Below are 24,751 nucleotides of genomic sequence, written 5' to 3'. Positions count from 1 at the left end.
TTCAGTATTGCTTTTTTATTGAAGCATAATTGATTATACATATTTTGGGGGTAGAGCATTGACTACCATCGCCTGTGTACAACATGTAAGATGATCAAATCAACATTCTTGGCATATTCATTATTACAAATCATAATTATTCTTTATGCCTCTTACCCAACCTCTCCCTAACCCCCCCTTTCCCTTAAAGAACAAATCAGCTTTCTTCTCACTGGCAACTCCCTTTGCAGATATATATATACACATATCTGATCTTTCTCTACTTGGCTAAGTAGTTTATTATTCCTACTTCTTTGCATCTTCATACATTGTGGTTCAGAATTACAGATAGATCCTAATTGAATAATATGAAATCAGTCTTTCGGCTTCCTGGTGGGGACAGAAACATTGCTAAGTTGCCATCTTACAACAGAAACTGTTTAACTTCAATTTTAATAATGACCTTCTTTTTAACAATCAAGATCCCTGAAAACATTGACTTTCAGAAACACCAAATTAATTGCAATATTTGAAGTGTTCTATATTGCCATATACATGGTAGGTGTTAACTTATATTCTAATTACTCATCAAGGTAGTAGGGAATGAATAACATCATGTTTGAATTTGCACACTTAAGACCTAAAAGTGTTATGGTATCCTGGTTAAAAAGAAAAGAAAAGAAAAGCTTCAGAACCAGAGGGGAAAACAGATAATTCTGCTTTCCAAGTAAAACAGGGAAGACTTCATAAAGGAACTGATATGTCACCTCCGTCTTCAAAGATTCATTTACTTTTCAAAAAGGCATTTAAGGAGGAAATTATATAGCACAAGAAAATGAAAGCAAATAGGAGACCAGCATGTTCCAAGAACAGTGAAAGATTTGGGAGGACAAAAAGAAATAATGCATGAGAAGTGATTTTGAGAAAAGTAAAAGTTTACATAAATTCAAAGAAGCATTATTTTATTGATAGCGAATCCATCTTCTTCCTGGAGTTCTGTGTCTGCTCAGTGAATAATATATATGTCTAATGGTCTAGTTTACAAAGAACCCACAAATCTACTTCAAAAGAGCCCTGTAAGAGATTCAATTCCAATTTCACAAGAATTATTACTTGGTAAAAGACTCATAAAACTGTCTTTTGGTTATTTTTCATACTTGAGAATTAGGCTATGGCCCTTGGTTGGGATCCACTGTGCAAACTCCCCGGAGCCCAGCTGATTTCAGTTCAAGGCTGATGGGCAATTCCATACCCACAGCTGGTGCCCCCATGACTGCTCCTCTGCTCTAATGATTTAAGGCCTTCTCCTTAGCCACAGGAGGCCACAGATCTGCCATCTGGCTCATCCTACAAAGGTGGAGGGATGGATACCCCGGGAACAACCCTCCAGAAGTGAGAGACAGGAGTCTTGATAAACGACCCAGCAACCCTGTCCTCTAAGGTGGGTCCATGGCGGGGCCGAGCCTCACTCACTCACAGAAGCAATTGCATCATTAAACACACAGCTGATCGTCTTCCTTCAGTTTCTCGTTTCCTCTCCTCTTCACTTCTGCTTCCTAGAATTCCCTTCTCCATAAACTACCTCTCCCCATGTATTCTTTTCAGGCTCTGGCTTTAGGGAATCAAAAGAGGAAATATTCTTAAGAAATGATGCGTCTCTACTATTTACCTGTTTCTTTCAACTCCACATAATGTATAGGCTTTCAGCCTTTTCCATTTCTTTAACTTAAAGACTGAAAACTAATTCATAATTATGGCTTTTTTAAACCTGTTGGCGCTGAGTATGTATACCCTAGAAGAGAGATTGGTCAGTGATACGTACAGTATCTTAGTCCAGAACACCGAACTAAGAACCAGAGTATTCATATTTTAGCCCCAGATTTTGTGCTATCTCGTAGTAAGACCCTAGAGAAGTCATTTGCATAAATTAAATGTCATTTGCATAAATAAACATGTTTAATTTATGTAAATAGCAGGTTCTATCTGCTTCTAAAGAACATAGTAACAAAGTAAACTATGTTAATAGGAAATTAACTAAGGAAATCAACCCACAAATCCTGCACCAACCTCAGGGTTCTCCTCTTTCCTTTTTCACCCCTCTCAGGTAACACACATGCATATAAGTGACCTTCCATATATAAGGCACAAGCCTTTGTCTTGTTACTCAGCCATAGTCAGGAAGTTTCTAGACAAAAGGGAGGGGAGACCCAGGGGTGGGCAAAACTTTGAGGCTGCACTTCCCAAATTATCCCATGTAACTGGGTGGCCATTCAACTATAGGGAGGACAGGCTCTGACAGACAGCATTAAAAGGAGAAAGTAAAACAGTTCCTTTGTTCTGACTCCAGAAATGCTGAAAGGAAAGTCCTGTCCATGGCAAGTGATTAAACAAGCTTTATTAGAGGCCATTATGTGGAAGAAGTTACTAATGCTGCTTTGTGGCAATAAAATGGTTCATTGTCCCATTTTTCCCATAATTTAACTTTCAAATTATATTAACTAGAGTTATTAACAATTTGATAACTCCAAACTGGCTGTCGGAGTCCTCAAAGAACACTTGTACAACCTGTTCTCTTAAAGTAGTAAAGCTGAAATGTATCCAGCAAACTCCCCCTAGGATAGAGGAAATTGCACTTGTATTTGGGGTTGGAGGAGACCGTGTAGCTCAGAGCCTCTAACCACAAGCATGAGATGTCTCCAAAGCCTCTTCCTTCATCTTAAAACCTCAAATGGGTTTGCTTTCTACTCAGTAATAAAATTTAACCTACATTAACATCAACGTATTGCATAAAAGTACTTACTAATTACTTAACTGCATCAAAATGTTTAAGGAAGAATAATGCAATTTAGATTTTATGTAATCTTACACATCCCAGTTATTTGCAGGGAGAGATAGAAATGCTTATCTTTTTGCTCATGACACCTCTAAACTGTTCCCACATCAGATATTTGACCCTATATTAATTATGAAGCATATTTTTGTGCATCTGAATTCCTATACCATGTCTAAATATGAAATTCAGATGCAATTCTGTTATCCCTGCGAGAGAATTAGAAGGATCAAAATTAATCGTCAATCAGGTGAAACTGGAAAAGTGAGTCCATTATGATCTTTGTATCTTCAGACTTCGTGACTTGTCATGTTAGCATCCCAGCCTGGACCAGCTGAATGAACCCAGGTCTGTTGCTCTGGGTGTCTGACCCATCACAAGATGTAAAGTTCAGAACGAGCACAATGCAGAACAGAAATTGTTCTCACAGAATGGTTTTTACGTCGCTTTACCTGGCAGGCTTGTCCTTTAACTTTCTTTTGCTCCCTTTTATTTTACAAACCCATCACTGCCCCCTTTGCAGCTCATTTCTGTGTTTCTGTTTCTGTCCTGCCTTTTCCTGTGGAGCAGTATCTTTGTTTTGTAGCATTAGAGAAAGACAGAGATGGTCTCCCTCCTTTCCATTTACCCACTCTCTGAATTCTGTATTTACCTTTCCCTGCTTAATCAAGTGTTATTCTGCTATCCATAAATTCAGTAAGTTTGAAGGCAAAAATCTGCCAAGTGCTTTGAATATTACAGAATGAAAGCCCCTGTATAAATGTCTGCTGTGATTTCTATTAGCACACGAAGACACTATAAGGTATGTTTTATGGGTCCTTTAATGAGTGACTGAAGTGGTAAAGATATCTGGCTAGAAGCCCTGTTTCTTGCAAGCACATAAGATGTGGGTTAATGGAGCAATTTAACCTACTTTCATATACCAGGGCTGTAATAATGTTGGGAAAAGGTAAGTGAACTACTAAAAATGAGAGTCAACTGTAAATACAGAGGAAGAACAAAAATCTTAACTTCTGTAAAAATGAGGAGGATGTATTGGGCAGAATTTCAAACAGCTGCCATGTTATAGGGCACCAAAACTGATATCTTTAAATCCTTTCTTGTCAAAATAGGTCTCTTGTTTTACCGAGGTGAGGGAAATATAACACGGACAGATTGTCTTCAAAAGAAGCAGATGGCAGGGTAGTATTAGGTAATATGGGAATAGTGGTCAGATAGCATTTTAAGGAATGTTAAGACTTATCTGATTATGAATTTTTGATGTTAGAAGACTATTTTGAAGATGTGAAAACTTTAGGAGTTTGTGAAATGGCATGCAAGAGCTGAGAATGCCATCAGTGCAGGGCCACGTCTTGTCTTCTCCGTGTCTCCAATGTATGGCACAGGTGTGCCCTATGGTATTTGCTCAATAATTGATAATATGCCAACACTGGTACACCAATAACTGATAATAAAGGTAATAAAAATAATAGAGAGATTGGGTTTCTTGGATAACTCCTTGACAAAGCCAAATTGAAGGAAGAGGTTTTCTGGAAGATTTGAGCAGCCAGATAGCAACAGCATATCCCCAGAACACCCAGCTGTTTCTTGGCCTGCCTTCTTTTCCTGCCCAGCCTGTTTCTGAGCTAAGCATCTGGTGTCCCGTCTCAGCAGCTGCCCTGATTCCCTCACGCTCTTACACTTCCAACATCTTTTAATGCTCCACCCAGAACATTCATTACTATGATCCAACATGTCCTAGTTCCTACACCCTGGAAGCTGAGGGTCACTACAAATAATGACTGAAAAATCTCGTGGTGTTAAAATTTATCTGGAGCCTCAGAACAATCTGCAAAAACATCACTTCATTATTTTCCAGCTGCTTCTCTCACCTCCTTTAATGACATTCCCAACACTTTCTATTCTTTACCACTCTCCATTCTTTACCACTCTCCATTTATTTATTTATTTTTTATTTTTTATTTTTTACCAAAACAGCATGGTACTGGTATAAAAATAGACATTCAGACCAGTGGAGTAGAATAGAGAACCCAGAAATCACTCCTCAGGCTTATAGCCAACTGATATTAGACAAAGGCAACAAAAATCTACACTGGGGAAAAGACTGCCTCTTCAACAAGTGGTGCTGGGAAAACTGGATATCCATATGCAGAAGAATTAAATTAAATATGCATCTCTCACCATACCCTGAAATCAACTCAAAATGGATTAAAGACCTAGGTATAGGACCCGAAACTGTAAAGTTACTAAGGGAAAATACAGGTGAAACACTTCAGCAGTTAGGTCAGGGCACAGGCTTTATGAACATGAGCCCGAAAGCACAAGCAGCAAAAGAAAAAATAAACAAATGGGACTATATCAAACTAAAAGGTTTCTGCACAGCAAAGGAAACAATCAACAGAGTGAAAAGACAACCTACAGAGTGGGAGAAAATTTTTGCTAACTATGCATCTGACAAGGGATTAATATCCAGAATATACATAGAACTCAAGCAATTATACAGTAAAAACATAAATGACCCAATTAAAAAATGGGCAAAGGAGCTGAGTAGACATTTTTCAAAGGAAGACATACAAGTGGCCAACAGGTACATGAAAAAATGCTCAACATCACTAGTCATCAGGGAAATGCAAATTAAAACTACACTGAGATACCATCTCACCCCAGTTAGACTAGCTAGATTCGAAAAGACGGTGAATAACAAATGCTGGCGAGGGTGTGGAGAGAAGGCAACGCTCCTGCACTGTTGGTGGGAATGTAAATTAGTACAACCACTTTGGAAAACAATTTGGAGGTTTCTCAGACAACTTCAGATAGATCTTCCATATGATCCAGCAATCCCTCTTCTGGGTATATATCCAGAGGAATGGAAATCATCATGTCAAAGGGACACCTGCACTCCCATGTTTACTGCAGCTCTGTTTACCACACTCGGTTTAAACCCATTCTCCACACTACTTTTGAATATTCATCCCTGACTTCCTATGAGTTCTGCTTAGCTGCTTTGAATGATCTTTCACCATTTCCACATCAACAACAGCTTATGTTTATGTGCAGGTAAATCCCAGCATAAAGTTAGTTCTGGACGAGCTTTGTATTCAAAAGAACATCATTTTTCCTTCAAAAGCATTGAAAAATAATGTGAATCTATACTGAATTCCCCAGAAGGAGTGTTAACAGGATTATACAACTAGCAAGACTTTTTCAACATACACATACACGCACATATACAACTATACACACACCTATGTCAGAACTTATCAAATGGTGCACTTTAAATGTGCATACTTTATTGTATGTCAATTATCCCTCAATAAATAAATTAAAATATTTGTGCCCTTGATTTCCTGTTTATTTCTTAACCCATTACATTTTGGTTTCTAATCCCTGTCACTTAGAGAAATAGCTTAAGCCAGATCTTTATTAATATTTGAATTGTCAAATGCAAAAAAAATATATGTTTTTCATCTTTATAGTATGAAAACACTCAGGTGCATTTGACACTTGTGGTAAGTCCCGTTCCTTGAATGCTTTCTATCTGCTGGATCCTGTCACACTGTGGTCTTGCAGGTCTCATCTTTGGTGTGTACTGTCCCTTCCCACCTGATTTCAGAACCGTGGTTATTTCCCAGGATTCTGCCCACCCTCCACCTCGACTCTCAGAACCTAACTGTCTCATGCCTGCTGGGGGCCCACAGCAACATTTCCAGCATGAGACCTACTTTAATCTTCAGAGCTTCATTTCCAAAGACTGGATGGGCATCTCCATTTCTATTCTCAGAAAAAAAAAAAATGCTGAGTTTGATCACAATGAATTAAAAATTGTGGGCCGACCCCAGTGGCGCACTCGGGAGAGTGCGGCGCTGGGAGCGCAGCGACGCTCCCACCACGGGTTCGGATCCTATATAGGAATGGCTGGTGCACTCACTGGCTGAGTACCGGTCACGAAAAAGACAAAAAAAAAAAAAAATTGAACTCACTCTTAAAGAAAATCATCCTCCTGCACTAACAGCTTCAGTTGTAAATTTTGTCACCTACTATCACCAGGAATAACCCTTGTGATGTCACCTTGTGTCAGGTCCTCACCATTTCCAGCTTATATCATTCTGCCTCCTAAGCAGCCCCTCTGCTGCCAGCCAATTGCTCATCAAGCCCACGTTTCACACCCATTGCCCTCTCCTGCTGCAAACTTTACTGTGGCGCTCTGTGAACTGCAGGATGAAATGCAGACACCTCATGTGGCAATGAAGTCGCACAACCTTCAGAAGTCTCCCTTCTCTATCTGGTTCGCAGGCATCTACACTCACTTACTGCTGCAAACACTCTGCTCCAGCAAGAGGAAGCAGCTGTTAGTTCTATACCCACACCACGTCTTTGTTCCTTTTGTCCTGCTGCCTGGAATGCACAGTCCCCTTCTCTTCTTCTGCGTAATGTCCACTTGTCTGGTCAGATTCAGAGTAGGAGTTAACAGCTCCTTGAAGTCTTATTCTCCTGCTCACCACGTCAACCACACCACATGCTCTCCTGTTCGGCCACTCCAGAAGCTGTTTTTAGTGCCCCCAATAACATGGTTTGATATGCATCCCTCTATTAATTGTTTATTTATGCTGTCATCAATTTTCTTCCAGAAGGATTTAAGTTCTTTTATTCCTAATGTCTAACATGTCCCAGGTACTGTGATAATATCTTTACAATCAATTATTCCTCAAAAGATTTCTTTAAATCAAGTATCTGCCTTTTTAGGGGATAATGAAGAAATTGTGACTTCAGGAGGTTAATTAAATAACTTAACCAGTTGCTAATTGGGAGATATGGGATTTAAACCATCTATGTAACTACAGAGTGTAAGCTCTTAATTACTACTCTGTGGCCATGTGTGCTCTATACTCATGTATATTCATGCACTCTATACTCTAGTGTGCTCTCTCAATTGGAAACAAAAATAGCCTTTTTGTAGAAACAATTCTGAAAATTCATCTGCTTTATTTTGGCCAAAGTTTCATATTGAGAAATCAATGTATCTGGTCAATTTTATTCTCCAATGACTCTATTTGTTCCTCAGCCTTCAAAACAGAAAAAAAGCAAGGCACTGAATACTATAAAGAAATCTCAGATAAAGCACATTCTGATAATTGGGAGGAGACTGATACACAATACAATGAGTTTGTGGTGGAGTGGACCATGAAAAGAGGACTGAGCTGATTATAAAATTTTAGAATAGGTACAGAAAAGAAAAGGGAGATTGGGAAATGAACCTTTGGTTGAAATGTTGGTAAAGACTTAATGCTTAAATCTCCTTAGGGACAACCTGAAGGTACACCAAACTTAAAGGTAGGTTAAGAAAACACGTGAGTCAATGTGAAAGAACTATGTGAGGTGACTTCTAATGTCCATAGCACTTGGGAATCCTGAGGTAGCATGCCCCCCGGAGCTCAGAGTTCAGAGATAAGGCATTGGCTTTGTGTGTTCGTGTACTTCGTTTTATCTTTGGTTTGAAGAAAGTATAATTTGGGCATGCATTAAAAGAAGACAAAATAGACACAGCCATACAGGTCCGGTAAAAGGTACATTTGTTGAAAAGCATGCCCCTCGCTTTGCAGAAGGCACAAATACAGGCCTAAAAATCAGCTAAAAGTCACCTTGCTAGCATCGGTGAAAACTCCACAACTCTGAGTCTTGAAGAACTTTTTGCTCTTTCTCAATTAATTTGTATTCTTATTTATTCATATAACTACTTCTATTGCTTCCATGTTTCAATATAAAGTTTTGACTAAGGTTTTTGAGAATATAAATGAATAAAACTTGTTTTGTAACTTCATAGAGCGTACACTGTAGAAGAGGATAAAAGCCATTAGTATCTGCTTTTCCTATATGTTTTTTTATCTAAGTTGAATCCTCTTAGACCAGGCTTGTTTAGGGTAATATAGCTACATATGTATAGTGATTGAATCAGTATGCAGATTAATGTATTTTATAAATTGGGTGATACGGGCAGGGATGTGCAGTGCAGTAGAGTCACAAAAGGACAAGTAAAACTATTTATGTCAGAGCGTGTCTTATAGCTAGAAGGAGATAATGCTTCCAAATATGTTCTACATTAATCCTAAGAGCAATCCATTTTCCCTGTCTCTCTTATTTACAAAACTCTGATTGTATTGTGAATGAAAGACCACATTTCATAGCCTCCTTTGCAAACAGAATTGTCAGTGAAATGTAAGGGGGAGATTGCTGGATGTATCATTGACCTTAAAGTGGACCACCCCAGCTAGAGATAAGCCCTTTTATCTTTTCTTACCACCTCCTTCTTTTCCTTGCTTCAAACACAGACATAATTACAGGAACTCCAGCAGCCATCACAGACCATGAGAAGAACTTGATGAAAGCTACAAATTAATGACAGTGAAGCGGAAATCTAGAAAGAACACATCTCCCTGATGACTGTGGTGTTATCATACTTCTAGGGTTTTCTTATGGGTGGGATATATGAGCTTTTATCTTATTTAACTTTGAGATTAATATTGAGGTTTCATTTTAGCATATTAATTTTAATCTTGAAAGCACACATATAGGAATAGAATAGCAAGAGTCAAAAAACTGGCTTAAGCAGGGTAGAAGGTAAGACATCACCCTTGACACCAACAAGTATTTTCTAACTACATTTTCAGCCTTCCCTATACAATTACAGCCTTTAATTTAAAATTGTATTGACTTGCTGAATACATAACCTCCAAATGCAACTCTCCATTTCTTGACTTCCATAACTGATTCAAATCAACTTTTCCAAGGAGAACAACTAAAAATTATAGATAAGTTATTTAAAAATCAAAGGCATGGACTTCCCTCAATGCAACCTGGATGGAGGGACCATGATCTCAGAGAGGAGAAAAGAGCATTTGGGTGAGCTTGACATGGCACGCTTCCTTTCCTTTAGAAATATTTGTCTGCCTGAGCCAAGTGGCTCAGTAGCTGAACAGAAAGCAAGAGCTAAAAGATTAGGTGGCTGAGAAGACTTTTCTGCAATCTTCTCAATGTGGAAACCAAAATTGAGATTCAAGGCTGGCAAAGTTAGAGGGTCCCTCGCAACTACCCCAGTCATTCAGCTGGAGCCCCTGTAGGACTAAACCCTAAAAGTAATGGCAAACTGGAAATATTGTGACTCTCTCTAAGACTGAAGAAACTGAGTTTCAAATCAACTCAAGCTAGACAAGATTAAGATCATCTATGACTAGATGAACTTATTGCCATCTTGAGAAACTAAAAAATATTTAAATTAATAATGAATAAGTTGTGTTCATGGATTATAAGTCAGAATATTGTAAAGATGTCAGTTCTTCCCAAATGGATCTATAGATTGAATGTGATCTCAATCAACATCCCAGTGGAATTTTACTGGAAAGTGGCAATTACTTGTAAAACTTACATGGAAATGTCAAGAATTAAGAATAGCCAAGACCATCCTGACAGAGCAAAACTGGGTGCTAGAGATATGCTAATAAGAAAAGAAATGAGGTACCTGCCACTGTAGGGCTCACATTCTTATGGGAACACTCAAATTTGAGAATAGGTTTTTTTCAAAAGAAAGAGTACAGGGTATATAGAAAATCCTGCCTAGTCTTGGGAGCCTCCTGGGAAAAGTGCCCTTTAATCTGAGTGCTCAAGGATGAACCGTAGTTACTTAGGTGAGGAGGAAAGGTAAGAACATTCTAGGAGGGGAAAGACATGGTGAGAATTCCCTGAGAAAGAGAGAGGGCTTATAAAGTGGGGTGACAGGGGCAGTGGTAGCTTGGATGACTATGGGTAGGTAAGGAGGGGCTAAAACTTGAACAGCCTTAGAGGGCATATTAAGGAATTTGTTTTAGAGGGTTCTTCTCTCCCAGGGAGTAGAAAGATAAGATTTGCATCTCCAAAAGACTTCAAAAGAGTCTATCTGCACTGCAGAAGATCTAGTATAGAATCTGAGAAAGTAGCCCAGTGGGCCTTCCCACAAAGTTTGGGAGAGACATGGCAATTATGGTAGGAGAGAAGAATCCATGCAGTCAAAGGACTAATCAGATGACTGCCCAAGGCAGCACTGTCCAAGACAAATAAAATGGTTGGTGTAAGTCATTTTTCAATGCTGGGGGAAAGCACTGTTAATTTATGGATCCTGGAATACTACAGAGGAAGGAAGGGGGAAAGAGCAAAAAAGGGAAAAGAAGGAAAGAAGGAAAGGATGGAGGAAAAGGGGGATGGATGGTAATTCAGGATGTCTTTCAGCAAAAAGGAAGAGGAACAGACGGAAAGAAAACTTCAAAATTCAAAACCAAATGAGTGATTTATAGATAGAAACTGAAACTGCAGTAGAAGTTTATGTTGCAAGTCAAAAATCAGTCTCAGACTGTCTAAAAAAGGCCACTTTAGCACAATCGGCATGGGTAGGAGCTCTGGAAGCATCAGCCAATGTATTTAATAATATGAAACTAAATCTTAATTATAAGCATTAATAACTCAACAGATAATCAAGAATAAAGTATACATGCCTTTTTAATTCATTATGTGATATTCTTATGAGTACATTTAATTTCTAAGTTATGCATTTCTTAATTTGCAACTGGAAACATTATTTCCTGTTCCTGGGCACGTGTTCGCCACAGCATGTGAACTCCAAATCTTATAGGATGGCAAGAGGGAAATTCTTAAGTTAAAATTATATCATAGATAATCCAAAATAAGTGAGATGTGTGTTTTAAAAAATTCAATTTATGTCTTATAACACAGTTACATGAGAGGAGCAATTTGATTTACAATAAAGAGAATAAAGGATTTTTAGGTTTGGTTTTGTTTTTACCTAAGAACAGCTGTTCCCATTACTGGGCTAGTTTTATTTGTAAGCAGAAATCACTTCTGTGTGATTTCAAGGGTAATGGAAAACAGAGTATAAATCCAACTTCCACCATCTATTCCCTTCTGTCACATTTAACAAGACATTCATAGCTATTTTAGCCTGTTTCTGTACTGCAAAATTAGTTAATGACATCGGGATATGAAAATTACACAAGTAAAAGTATTTAAGGTATGAAAATGTTACATATCAATGTTATATACAATATTGTCACATTGTTCCTAGAAGTGACATTGCCACTACAGCCAAGTTAAAGGGCGTTTTCTTGCTTTAAATTTCTTCTTAACCTTGATACTATCCATGAACTTTCTGAATTTTAGCCCATGATCCATTTACAAGTTTGTGAGAATTTTATGGAATGAATTCGATGGAAATTAGTGATTTATTGAAGTTACAGGGAGAGAAGTCAAGGGAATTGAGACTGCTGTGTAATGGACCAGAGAGAGGGTGGTTCCCTAAGTGACATCAAACGTTCAGAGTGAAAAAGATTTGGAAATGGAGGAGAAAAGGGAAGCTGAGTTCTGCTGGGTGCCGCTGAATTTTTCATCAACAGATTTGCAGCAGGAGACCTTGGCTATGACGGGATTGCTCAGGTAGATAGATCAGCAGGAAGACGGCAAAGACCAAAGTCTGAGTGAATCCAAGAGAGCATGAAGAGAGTGAGAGAAAACGAACCGGAGTTCCAGTTGCTCCACGTTCCAACCAACACTTGGTATTGTCAGAAGAAATCGAGAGGCCAAAGTAAACCCAAGAAAAAGAGAAGAGAGAAAAGGGTGCACTTGTATGTGATTGCTAACATATTCTCACCAGCTGGCCACAGACCCATCCCTCCACTGACACTCTCTTCGGTCATTGCATAATTCTGCTGACATGGTCTCCCCATTAGCTCCTGGCCACCCCAGAGCAGAGGCCCTGCTGTCATCTCCATGCCACACTCTACTGGAGGAACCAGTCATCAGCTGCTCCTTACAAACAGCATTTATGACAAACAGGCAGGAAGTGACTATCTAGGAAGCAAATAAATTCAAACTTCAGAGCCTCTCACTTGTATAAACGCCCTTCTACAGATTTGTGCCTATGTTAGTATTCATAAATGTACAGTATTTTCACATGAAGAAAACTCACCAAATTGTATAAGCTACAGGGTCTACAAAACCCAGGTACATCCATGCATACAGGTTAAATTCAAGACATGTTGAAGTTGGAAAAGATCTTAGTGGTTATATGTTTCCTCCGACACTGCAGAAATCACTCTGGCAACATTCCTTTAAAACCACCATCTAAAGAGAAATTGCCAGCTGTGGTTGAAATTTGCTCTGTCCCTTGTCCAGTTTCCCGTGTGTAAGTGGGAAATAATATGAATTTCTCAATAAGGTCGTTGTTACAATAAGCACAAAGTGCATCACCCCTTACCTAGCAGAAAGATGGGGTCAAAAGTGATTGTCACTAATACTGTTCTATATTGGAATGTTTCCAGAGATAAAAATCATACCATTTCTTAGGCCGGATGGACACTTTATAAAGGTTAAGGTAAGTCTTCCTTATCATGAGCCGGAGCCTCTATCCCCATAACTTCCTCTAGAACTACATAATTGTTTACTTTTTCTTCAAAAGTTTGAAGAGCCTTCATGTCCTTTAAGTCTTCTAAGAAGATCTGCATCTTTTAACTACTAATTGCACCTGGCATTTAGCAAGTTCAATGAATATTTAAAGTAAGTGAATGAGTAAAGGGATGTACAAAAAACATGGTTCTTCTTAAAATCTGGTGGATTAACTCACTTAGAAAAATCAAGACGAATCTGTCGAAAAAAGAGTGCTAAGAAATTATCACCTCATGTCATCAGTTCACTGCCTTTTTGCCCTAATGAGAAGAAAGTAGTACATTTTTATCAGCACCGCACTCTACCGAGTGAGCCACGGGCCGGCCCTGAAAGTAGTACATTTTTAAACAATTAATCCTGAGTTTTTGTTACATGAACTTTAGGCAAGCCAGGTATTTCTATCCTTGAGAGCAGGAATTAGGTGTTACTGAAGTTTTCCTTCTCTACCTGGTCTGGGACCTAGAGGTTTGCATTTAACTCAACATATACGTTTTGAAATTTGAGATATAATCTAGATACAATAATACGTACATATTTTAAGTGTGCAGTGTGTTAAATTTTTGCATATCTATTTACTTTGGTAACCGCCACTCAGCTCAGGATAAAACACTGTAGTTACCCAACAAACATGTGTTCCTGTTCTCCCCTCCCTTGTTAATATTTCTAACCAAGTAATTCTCTACATCATAAATTAGCTTCCTCTGTTGTTAACTGATTTGATGAAGTTAAAATAAACGTGTGGGTTTATATCTGGGTTCCCTAGTATTTTCCATCAGTCTGTTTTGCTTTCCTTCTGCCAATACCATAATGCCTCAATTTATGTAGATCGATAGGTTTGGAAATCCTGTAATAAGTCTAGAAGTTCAATTTTGCTCTTCTTCAATATTTTTTTATCTACTTTAGGTCCCTTATCTTTAAATAAAATTTTAAAATTAGCTTGTTAATTTACAGAGACACACACAAACATGCACACCAGGGATTTTGATTGGGAATGCATTGAAACAATAGGCCAATTTGAGCAGAATCAATATCTTAAAATGTTTAGTAAATGCATGGTAGAACTTTTCCATCCATTTATCCTTAACCTTTCTGTACTCGTATTTGTTTTATGTTTAAAGGGTGTTTCATGTAAATAGCAAGTAGTTAGGTCTTGTTTTTGTAAGCATCCTGAACATATTTGTCATTTAAGTGGCCATTTATATTTAATGTAATCAATAATACAGTTCCTGTTACTGTTTTCCATTTGCTCCTTCAGTTCATTAAAACTCCTCCTTTCATGACTTCTTTTACAAGTATGGTTTACAATTCAACTTTATTTTATTTATTATCTTTTTTCTCTTCTATTTACAAATTTTATTTTCTCTATTACCTTTTTGTTTAATTATACCTTTGATATCATTCTTTCATTGCTTACACTAAAAAAATGGATCCTTGAGACTGTGTACCTATTACCAAATGCAGGATTTACCATTTTCCACCTTGTTATTGTTGTAATATATTTGACTTCAAAATATGGAATAAGCCCCACAAAGTATCTGTATTATTCATCCCTTAAACAGTTAGTCTTTTATACATTCTCATACATTCACCTGTTCTGGGGATGTTTGTTCTGGGTTCCACTTCTGTGACCTCAATCAGGGATCATTTTCCTTCAGCTTGAACAGTCTCCTTCAGTAGATCTTGTAGTTTAGTACCAGCTGACAGTAAATGCGCTCAGCTTTTGTCAGTCTAAGTGAATCTTTTTTAACTTTCATTCTTCCATAATTTTCAATCAACCTAGAAATCTAGTTTGATAGTTTTTGTTTGTTTCTTTCTTTCAATACCTTAAACGTGTCTTCCTATTACCTTCCACCTGCCATTATTTTTCCATTCAAGTCAGCCTTCAATCGTTTTGTCACCCCAAAGGTGATGTGGATTTCAATTCTGGCTGCTTTGTACATTTTCTCTTTATCTTTGGTTTTCAGCAATTTGACTCTCATAGATCTCGCTGGGATTTTCTTTGATTAGGGTTCATTAAATTTCAATATCTTTGATATGTTTCATCAGATTTGGAAAGTTCTTGGTCATGATTTCTTCAAATATTGGTTCTGATCCTCTCTTGCTAGTCTTTGTGCTCTTTCTAGATATTTTCTATTGACTTGTATTTGAGACCATCCGTTTTATTTTCTGCTGTGCCTAGGTGGCTTTTAAACCCATCAAATTACTTCTTGATTTAGTATTTCAACAAAATCCATTTCATTCTTTTTTATAGAGTCTAATATTCTTCTACAGTGTATCTTTTCATTCATTTTTCCTATTTCCAGGGTAGTTTATATAACTTATTAATCATGTTTTTTTTTTTAAAGTCCTTGTCTACTAATTTCCAAATCTGGATCATTTCTTGGCCTCTCTCTATTGACTATATTAACTTTTTTTTATTTTGTATTTTTTATTTTATTTTATTTTATTTATTTGGTCATCAGTTACTCTTTCCTGCTTCTTTGCATGTCTGCCCTTGTAGAAGTTTGAGCTTATGTTTTTTCTTCCTTTCATGAGCTTTGAGCTGTGTTCCAGCAGGTAGTTAAATCATTGGTAGATCACCTTACTCCTGCAAAGGCATGGTTTTAGTTGTCTTAGGTCAAATTTGGGGTTATTTTTTTCCCCTAGGGCATCATCCTCATATCTAAGGAGTATCCTTCAGGTGTTCTCAACCAAATGTTCTAGGTGTTCACCAAGGTCTTTCCACTCTGGCTGGACCCAGTTTCCTGCATCTCCTCAGAACTAGAACCTCTGCTCAAATTTCAGCTTCTCAGCCAGTGCACCCCATCAGGCCTCCAGAATGGTCCCCCTGGGCACATGGCAGCCTAGGTGTTCAGCCAACTCCTGGGTTTCCTTTCTGTACCCAGTCTCTTTCACTGTGCCCTCTCCTTGAAATCTCAGTTACCTTTACAGCTCCAACCTCTTGAGCTATGTGTCCTCTGTCCAGTGAAACTACAGTTCCGTGCTTGGTCTCAACCTCCCAGTACTTCTGCTGAAAAAATATATGCCCCTAGGGAAAAAATCACCAGCTCACCCTATGTACCTCCTATCACTCAAAATTGCAGCCGTATGTTGGTTGTTGTTTATAACTAAAAACGTTGTTGTATATAGTTTGTTCCAGTTTTATAGCTATTTTACAGTACAAAGGCATGTTATTAGCTATCTGTCTTGTCCACAACCAGAGTCTCATTTAATAAATCCTATGCTTATCCTCTGTGTGTGTGTTTTTTTAAAACAAAACTAAAATGAAGGATTTAAAAAAATATTCAGGCTCTAGTTTACCTCCTTTGTTTTAGATCGACATCCAAAGATAAGTACTCCTTGGTATCCAATTTTTGGTATCTTACAGATTAGCATTGCCCCTAGTTTGGTTCATTCTCAAATCCAATAAATATCCTTTTTATGTTTTTCTCTGGAAATTTGATAAATCTGTTGAGCAACAGGGCACCAAGCTCAGAAACAAATACCTTACTCCAATCCAGCATGAATCCACTTACCAAGAAACTTGGGCAACTCTGTCTAAACTGTTAGTTTCTAGTTTGTTCAATGCAAGCATATAATTTACATTTATCTTGTCCATAAAGATAACAGGAAGATTGGCTGGAATCAGGAAATACCATATGTATAAATTTAGTGGCTATTGAAAAAGAGAAATGCCATTGGTCTGGTATAATATTTTTACTATATTTTAGGCGTTTTCTTTTCTTTACTGATTACTCACAAGTGGTTTAGTTCATGATCTTCTCTAGAATATTTCCAAGTCAATCTTATACTTTCTCAGTGTACCGATAACAGCATAAACTTTTTTTCTCTTTCTGAAAACTAAAATATCCATATTTGTTCATTCCTTTGCCCCCTATCTGTTCTGATGCATTTACCAAATATTGTTTAAAGTACTCCTGTTCCCACAGGTCAATAGCAATTCTATGTAATGGGAAAGATACTTGAATCTGAATTTATGTTCCTCTTACTAGCTGTATAATGGGAAATTTACTTCTTTCTTTAAATTGTTGTCTTTCTATTTTATTAAATGGGGATAAAATACCTGTTTGAATGTTTGCATTGAAAATAAAAAAATATATATGAAGGCAACTATTATATTCCCACCTGAGAGGCATCTGAACAAGATGACTGCTGTATCAATATTGTTATTATCATCTCAGTATCCTGCATGCAATTTACCAGAAAACGGATATTTGAATTATTTTAAGTAGCCACGTGCTTTTTCACTGGCTTTTTTTCCTATTATGACCTCAATTCTCTCTAAGCAATGTTTAGTTCTACCTAGAGGAGACTGTAATCTCAGAAGGGAATTTGTATACTTATATTTCTCTAATCTCTTGACGTTACTTATTTTTCAAACAAGAGCTCTGGCGTGTCCTGCTGAGCTTCTTGCTCTAAATGGAATTAAAATCAGTTTGCCATCTTTCGTATTGTTAAAAGTTTCATTTCATACTGTATTCTAAATTTTTCTTTTTTTTTTTTTCCTGCATGCCTCCTTCCTTCCATCTTTCCTTCTTTCCAGAGTTACCACCCTTGCTTGTCTATCTTATGGGATCCTCCTATACCATCTTTCCTGACATGCTTTTTTAAAAGCCTCTCGAGTGCTGGGAAGCAGTCTCACGGGTGTCTTTGCAACTCTGGTATCTCTCCACTTTTCCTTATTTAGTTAGCTGACAGCGGCATATAGTAAGGAATCCTTTTTTCCCTTCTCTCTCTCACACCCTCTCATTTTTCTCAATCCTCCTGAGTTACACAGGAGCTTTAAAAGTCTGGCTAGCAATATTAAACCTTTTTAAAAATTTATTATCTGATTTTTAAAATGTGTGTGTCTGTCTCTGTGTGTGTCTGTCTGTCTGTCTGTCTGTCTGTCTGTCTCTGTGTGTGTGTGTGTGTGTGTGTGTCTGTCTGTCTGTGTGTGTGTGTGTGTCTGTCTGTCTGTCTGTCTGTCTGTGTGTGTGTGTGTGTGCGCGCGCGCCTTTTCCACGGACGCTCATCTCCTTTTCTCCTAAGGTGTAGACTTCTTGGGGAGGAAAAGCCAAAAACTCCTCTGCCCTCCTGCTGTGCATAGAGAGACTCTCCCTTAACGTCAGCATGTGCATCAGACTGTTCTCCAGAGAAAGGTTTGCAAAGGAGTCGTGCACGGTAAATGAGCAGGGGTTCATTCATGGGTAAGCAGTGCCCAAGGAACCGACTTCCTTCTGACCCTTCTAAGCAGTCCAAGAAAACCAATTTACAAGAGAACACAAGATGCGCGGACCATGCACATGTGTCCTTGAAGCCCTGGGAGCGCCATCTGGGAACACGTGAGCCCAGGCTGGGTGGGTGAGGCTCCCGGCTCTGCAGCTTCGTGCCCCGAGCCCACCCCCCCCCCCCCCGGGAGCCCCTGGGATCTTCCCCAGCTGGCTTTCCTCGCCCCCTGCCAGGCGAAGACAGCGCCGCGGGGCGGGCACGGGGGACAGGAGCGGGGACACACTGGGCATGCTCAGAAGCCGGGCAGGTTTGGGTCTCGACCAGGCGGCGTGTGCATGACACCCGCGCTCGCAGCCCTGGGAGGAGGCGCGGCCAGCGGTGGCCACCACCGCCACCAGCCGGCAGAGGAGGAGCTCGTGGGGAGGGACAGACCCACCTCCCCCTTGGAGCGCCTGTGTCTGCTTTTGGAAAAGGGACATAGGAGATAAAAGGACAAGGGAAGAAGAAAAAAAAAAAAAAAGTGTGGGGAGCCACCGAGGCAAAGGGCGTGAGCAGAAAGGGCGCCGCGGGGCGCGGGGGCGACCCCGGGAGCGGGAGCGCGGCGCTCGGGCAGGTGCCGCGGACGCTGCCCGGAGGTGGCATGTGACGCGCGGGCGGAGCGCTCTCGGGCCGGAGCGCACACGGCGGGGCGAGTCGGTGCCACCCCCGATCCCCGCGCTGCGCTTCTGGGAAGACGGCGATGAAGCCACGAGCGGCTCCGGGCAGGGGCGCGCGAGCCTAAGGACAAGCCACTCCCTGGGGGGGGACTCGGAGGGACAGAGGACAGGACGCCCCCAACCCCACCCCGACACCGCACACCTGGGGGTGGAAGGGGCGCGGAGGACCGGCGTGGGACGGCCACCTGGAGCGCAGCTGCCAGGTGAGGACGCGCCCGCCACCCGGGCGCTGGGCAGAGCGGGGTGACAGTGGCGGCTGACCTGGTTTCTTGTCTTATCTCGTGGCGAAAGGAGGAAAAAGTTTTCAGCGCGGGTAGGAAATGGCTTTGCTGTCGGAGTTTAAAGAAGGGACTGGGAGGGACGAGGGAGGCCGGTCTGTCGATTGGGGGTGGGGGTGGCACCTCGGGAGCGCGATCAGGTGCGGAGTTGGGGCTCCCGGAGTCAGAGGGTGGGAACGCCGGGGGTGGGGGGACACCCAAGGGCCGGGGAAGGGACAGGACGAATGCGAGCGGTGGCCGCGAGAGAGCCGGGGACGCCCCACCCCCGCAGTCCTTTTCGCTTGGGGGGCACGAAGTGTCCGGGCGAGAGGAGCCACTGGGCTGGGTGCGGGGTCGTGCGCCCGCGTGGGTTATGCGCGTGTGTCCCCCAGCCCCGATTTGGTGTCCTGCTGTTTTTGAAAAAGCTAAAGCAGACACCCTCCAGCCTCCAGCGGGTCGCTTGTTCGGATTGCATTGTAGGGGGACGACGGGGGTCCCTTTGGCACTTAGAGTAACACTCGGGCGAAGGGACGTAGCCCGGCTGCGCGTCTTGACTGAGCCAGTGTAGACGGAGAGTCTACGCGGGCAGAGCGGTGGCTGCTAGACTGCACCGGGTGTCCTCTCTGGAACCGTCCCCCTGCACGACCTCCTTACGGCCGGGTTCATTTCTGAGCGTTTTGAAACGGCGGGGGGGCGAGGGGACAGTGACCACGGGCACACACACGTCTCCTTCGCGACGTTCGTGGTGCAATTGTGACCCTGTTCTGCGAGCTCGTGCGTGTGTGCGACTCTCCCTGTACGCGGGTTGCCAAGTGGTAGAAGCAGCAGAGCTTTAGGAATTGCATCCATATGGACAGATTTCAAGAACGCAAACCTTCATGGGTCTGCAAGTGTCATTTGAGCCTGTCCCAAAACTGTAAGGAGATGTTTGCCGCTGTTCGTGTTGACAATATGTTTATCAGGGTGATTGTGTTGTTAAAGACACCGGTTATTTCGCCCCCCGGGTGCTTTGCAAAGACCTTTCCTTTCTCCCTTGGTCTCTGAGTTCAACAGGAAAGATAACCTAATTCTCTGCATTACTATTTGAAAAATAATTTTTTAAAAGCCTGTTTAAGGATTGTGGAGTCCAAATAATTTTATATTGTGAGATTGTTCTATTTGCATGAACCATTCGTCACTATTTCCTGTGTTTAAAACAACGCCCGTGTATTTACTTAAGAGAAAGACCCTGTGTAAGAACAGACAGTTCAGAATTGGGGAAAAGCTGAGCCTAGAACAAATGCATGCATCTAGGCAGGATGGTTAATAAAGGGGGACAAAAAAAGAAACTTAGATCTTTCTGTTCCAAATATTGTGGGCTACTGTTGGGTGCACCCTGTTGTTAGGCGAGCTGGTATTGCGAGGTGTACATTTACATGGATGTGACTGTTCAATGTGTGTTCCAACATGCCACAGAAATCTGGTTCACATCATACACATCTACCACTGAATAACCTACTTTAGATTTTGTTTACATGGTTTGACTCAATTAGCTTGATAATAATTAGCTATTGTTGAGCTAGAAAGCATGTTGTTTTTAAAGTAGTTTCCATATGGAAATATAACTTCAGATTAAATTACTAATTTAAAAAGAGTGACATTGCAGGTCCGATTTAGACTGTTTCTGTAAGCTGGGGGGTTCTTATGAGATTGAATTTAACTTAAAGATAGCAGTGTTGAAGCACTGTGTTTTTAAAAACATAATGGTAGATAATTATTCAGATGTACTAGATAGTTGAAAAAAATGCGATTAACAGTAGACTTTGAAAATATCTTTGACTGTAAATCTTTTGCATGGAACATTATTGCAAGAGAAAAATATAATGTGGGAAATTTAGCATGCACGGATTTGGTCAAGATTTAGAGAAAGAACGGTGTTATAATAAGAGTAGCACTGTATTAAACCTACATTTAAACTTATTTAAGAAACTTTAAAGTTTAGAGAAATTTATAAATATTCATTACCCTATTTTTCTTCCTGAAGTGAGAAAAAAGTAAAATGTCACTTCCAAAGTATCATTTATTTCTGAAGATTATTTAGGCATGAATAAAAGTTCTTTAGGGTGTACCTTATAAAGACAAATAATGTACAAAGGTTCTTCAAAAAGTTCATGGAAAGATTTGCTTTATCTTTTAATCCTATTTTCCCACAATCTTGTTGAAGTACACTCGTATTTTCTAACACAAAGAAAATTTATTTTAAGCTAGATTATGTAAAAATATAAACTTCTTTTCATGATATTTTAGCTTTTAATTGCAGCCAACCTGTTGAAAGTGAGCCTGGAAAAAAAAAAATGTGAAATTGGCAGAGCTAGAATTTCTTGCAACCACCCTAGTAAATTGAATAGACAGAAAGTTAAATGACATGATTAACAGCAAAATTGCCTTGTGCATTTGCAAATTATAAAGTAATAATTTTTTTTCATATTTTTACCTAAAATGTCCTGTCATTTCCTGAGCCACCATATTGCTCCTGCCTACTAACAATTAATATGGCAATTAACAATTAACATATTAAATCAACAATTTAATATGGCAGAATTAGTTTCTTACTGCTCAATGGCCCAGATATTTTCAGTGTAACCATTAAGAAACTGGGTCCTGTTAGTAGTGTTGGCAAGTTGATGTTGGGAACAGCTGTGGTATAGTGGCACTTCAGAGAAGAGATGAATGAACTCTGAATCATTAGAAGATAGAGACTCTGATCAAAATGCAGAGAGATGCATCTATCTTTCTCTTAGGGAACCTAATTTTCTGTCTTCATATGTTATAACTAATAGCATTATCCTCAGAGTGTGGATTTTAAGTACCAGCGAGTAACTGGAAATGTCTTATATAATATGTTTGTGGATTTAAAATACATTTTCCTTGCAGCAGAATATTAAAAAGGTATATATATGGCTCCAAAAAAATTAATCAAGTCCCTCTACCACATTTCTTTTTAAAAGTTAGTCAGTGTAATAAAATGTGCCTTATACTTAATCATATGCAGCGTTTTCCTAGATTTGATATCGGTGAAGTGCTCCATGAGGTTCTTTACCTATAAGCCTCGTTGAGTCCAGCGGAAGCCCTGTCCTGGTTATTGGCCTTTTAGAAGTTTGGGATAGAATTTCAACCTCAGTGGAAAGTTTTGATCTTCTGAAGAGATCATCTAATGAGTTGGACAGGAGGCAAAACCAGTGGGATTGAAATTAATTTCCTGGGTCTGACGGGCTCTCTCTTCTACATGAAGGAAATGTCCTGGTTCAGCCCAAATGCAGATAGTGTTCGAGATCAGTCATGTCTGAGCGGCTTCCTCCCCAGCTCCCCAGGAGGGTCTGTGCAGGGCTGACCCCAGCACCTAGGGGCTCTGTTGGCATCTACATTGCCTAACAGTTGGGTGGCCTGGGACAGGTAGACCTGCATTAGCGTTGCCTTCAAGCCAAAAAAAAATTCAAATAGTTTTGTTGCAGCAAAGCTGCTGAAAATATTGAACCACAATGTGCCTTCTGTGAAAACCCTGTGACCTCCCCAAGCATTTCCTTCGCCAGCGCACACACAAAGGCAATAGTAGTTGCCCTGTCTACATTGCGGGGTGGTTTTGAGGATTGCATGCGTGTGGAGGTGCTTTTTGAGCAGACTCCAAAGCACTGTGAAATGCACGCGTGATTTGGAACCACATCCCCCTCAATACTCTTTGGGTGCACAGAGCATCAGTGGGTGCTGACCCCTTGTCATGGGCCATTATTGCTTGGTCGCTGGTCGCTCTGTGTTCCTTTTTGTCCAGAAGTGTTGGCAGCTTGCAGATTTCCCAGCCTCTTGCATGGTGTCCCCTTTGGGTTGGCGATATGTGTCCTCACACCTGTTGGAACTTCCTGCTCACACCCTCCAGAGGCTGAGGACTCTGGCTGACTTGCACCTTCTCGCACTCCTCTGCTGAGGCTGCGGCTACAGCCTGCCACCCTGACCCAGACCCAGGCTCCCCTGGGGAAGACAGGAAGCCAACAAAAGGAATGGTCCAAACCATGGCCGTCTTCTTACCAATTATGTCGGCTCATCCTGAAGCCACACAGAATATGAAGACATTGAGAAAAGTGATGGTCGAAAAACAGACAATACAATTAGACAGATGGTGGTTTGCAGATGTTCTGGGGTCTTTGAGGCCTTGGCTTCCCAGCCCCGCTCTGCATGGGATTCAAGGATCCTTCACCTCTGCAGACCACAGAAGATGCAAGCCTGCGTTCCATCCACCTGCTCTAACCCTAGTGAGCTCCAGTAATTCCCATAACCCTGTCATATGTGCCATTTCATAGGACTAGGCTTCTCATGTGTTCTCAATTCAATTCACATTTTCAGTACTGGATTTAACGTCTTGCCTGGAAAGGCTTTAGCTATGACCCTGACAGTCATCCTTGCTTCTGCCAAGAACTTCTCTCCAGGAGCAGGACCCCATTCTTTGTATTCTCAGTCTCTGATTCAACTCCCAGGTGGACGAGCTCCTGGACATAAGGCACAGCCACCCTCCTGTCGGTGTGTCATTTCTGCCTGGAGACTTGGGCTGCCAAGTTCCACTTGACAAATGAAATCTCCTTGTCTGTCATTGTTGGCAGGATCAAATCTCAAGTCTCCACACCCCCCCCGGCCACTGTAACTTGAGTTGCTGATTCTCCACTACCGGATTAATCCTTCATTAGGTCATTTGTTCTGGCTCAGCCCTAGTCCATGCCCGTCCCCACTGTTCCCTTGATGTCTGGCACGAGCTGTGACATTGTGCCTCCAGTCACCTCTACCACAGGAAGGGCACCGGTGTAGACATCCTGGTTCAGGCAGGATATCCTCCAGTTACTGCTGATCAGATAAAATTCAGGTGAGTTTAACCCAAAGTAAGATATTTTCAACCTATTTCAGAGAGCAGCCCCAGACCGAGGGGTTACCAGATGTCTGTTTTAGGAGACCTGCCTTCATGGGTGTGATGCTTTTCTGCTGAAGCCTTCTACAGTGTCACAGGTAGCTACGACCATGCAATTAGATGTATATTCAAATATCCAGTCACTGAGCTGTAGCAAAAGGGATCAACCTTCAGCTACCTTTTTATTTTTATTTTATTATGATGATTTTTTTTTTCTTTTGCCTATATTTTTAAACTTGTCACTTTGGAGTGCATCCCCTTCCACTAGAATTACCCATGGGATTCAGACTGGAGAGAAACGAGGTTGCTGCTAAGTTCAGGCTGGTTCTTGCCTACGGCCATTTGAAGT

Source organism: Cynocephalus volans, chromosome 18 (assembly GCF_027409185.1).
Source record: "Cynocephalus volans isolate mCynVol1 chromosome 18, mCynVol1.pri, whole genome shotgun sequence".
Taxonomy (NCBI): domain Eukaryota; kingdom Metazoa; phylum Chordata; class Mammalia; order Dermoptera; family Cynocephalidae; genus Cynocephalus; species Cynocephalus volans.
Note: the sequence above shows the minus strand (reverse complement) of the source record.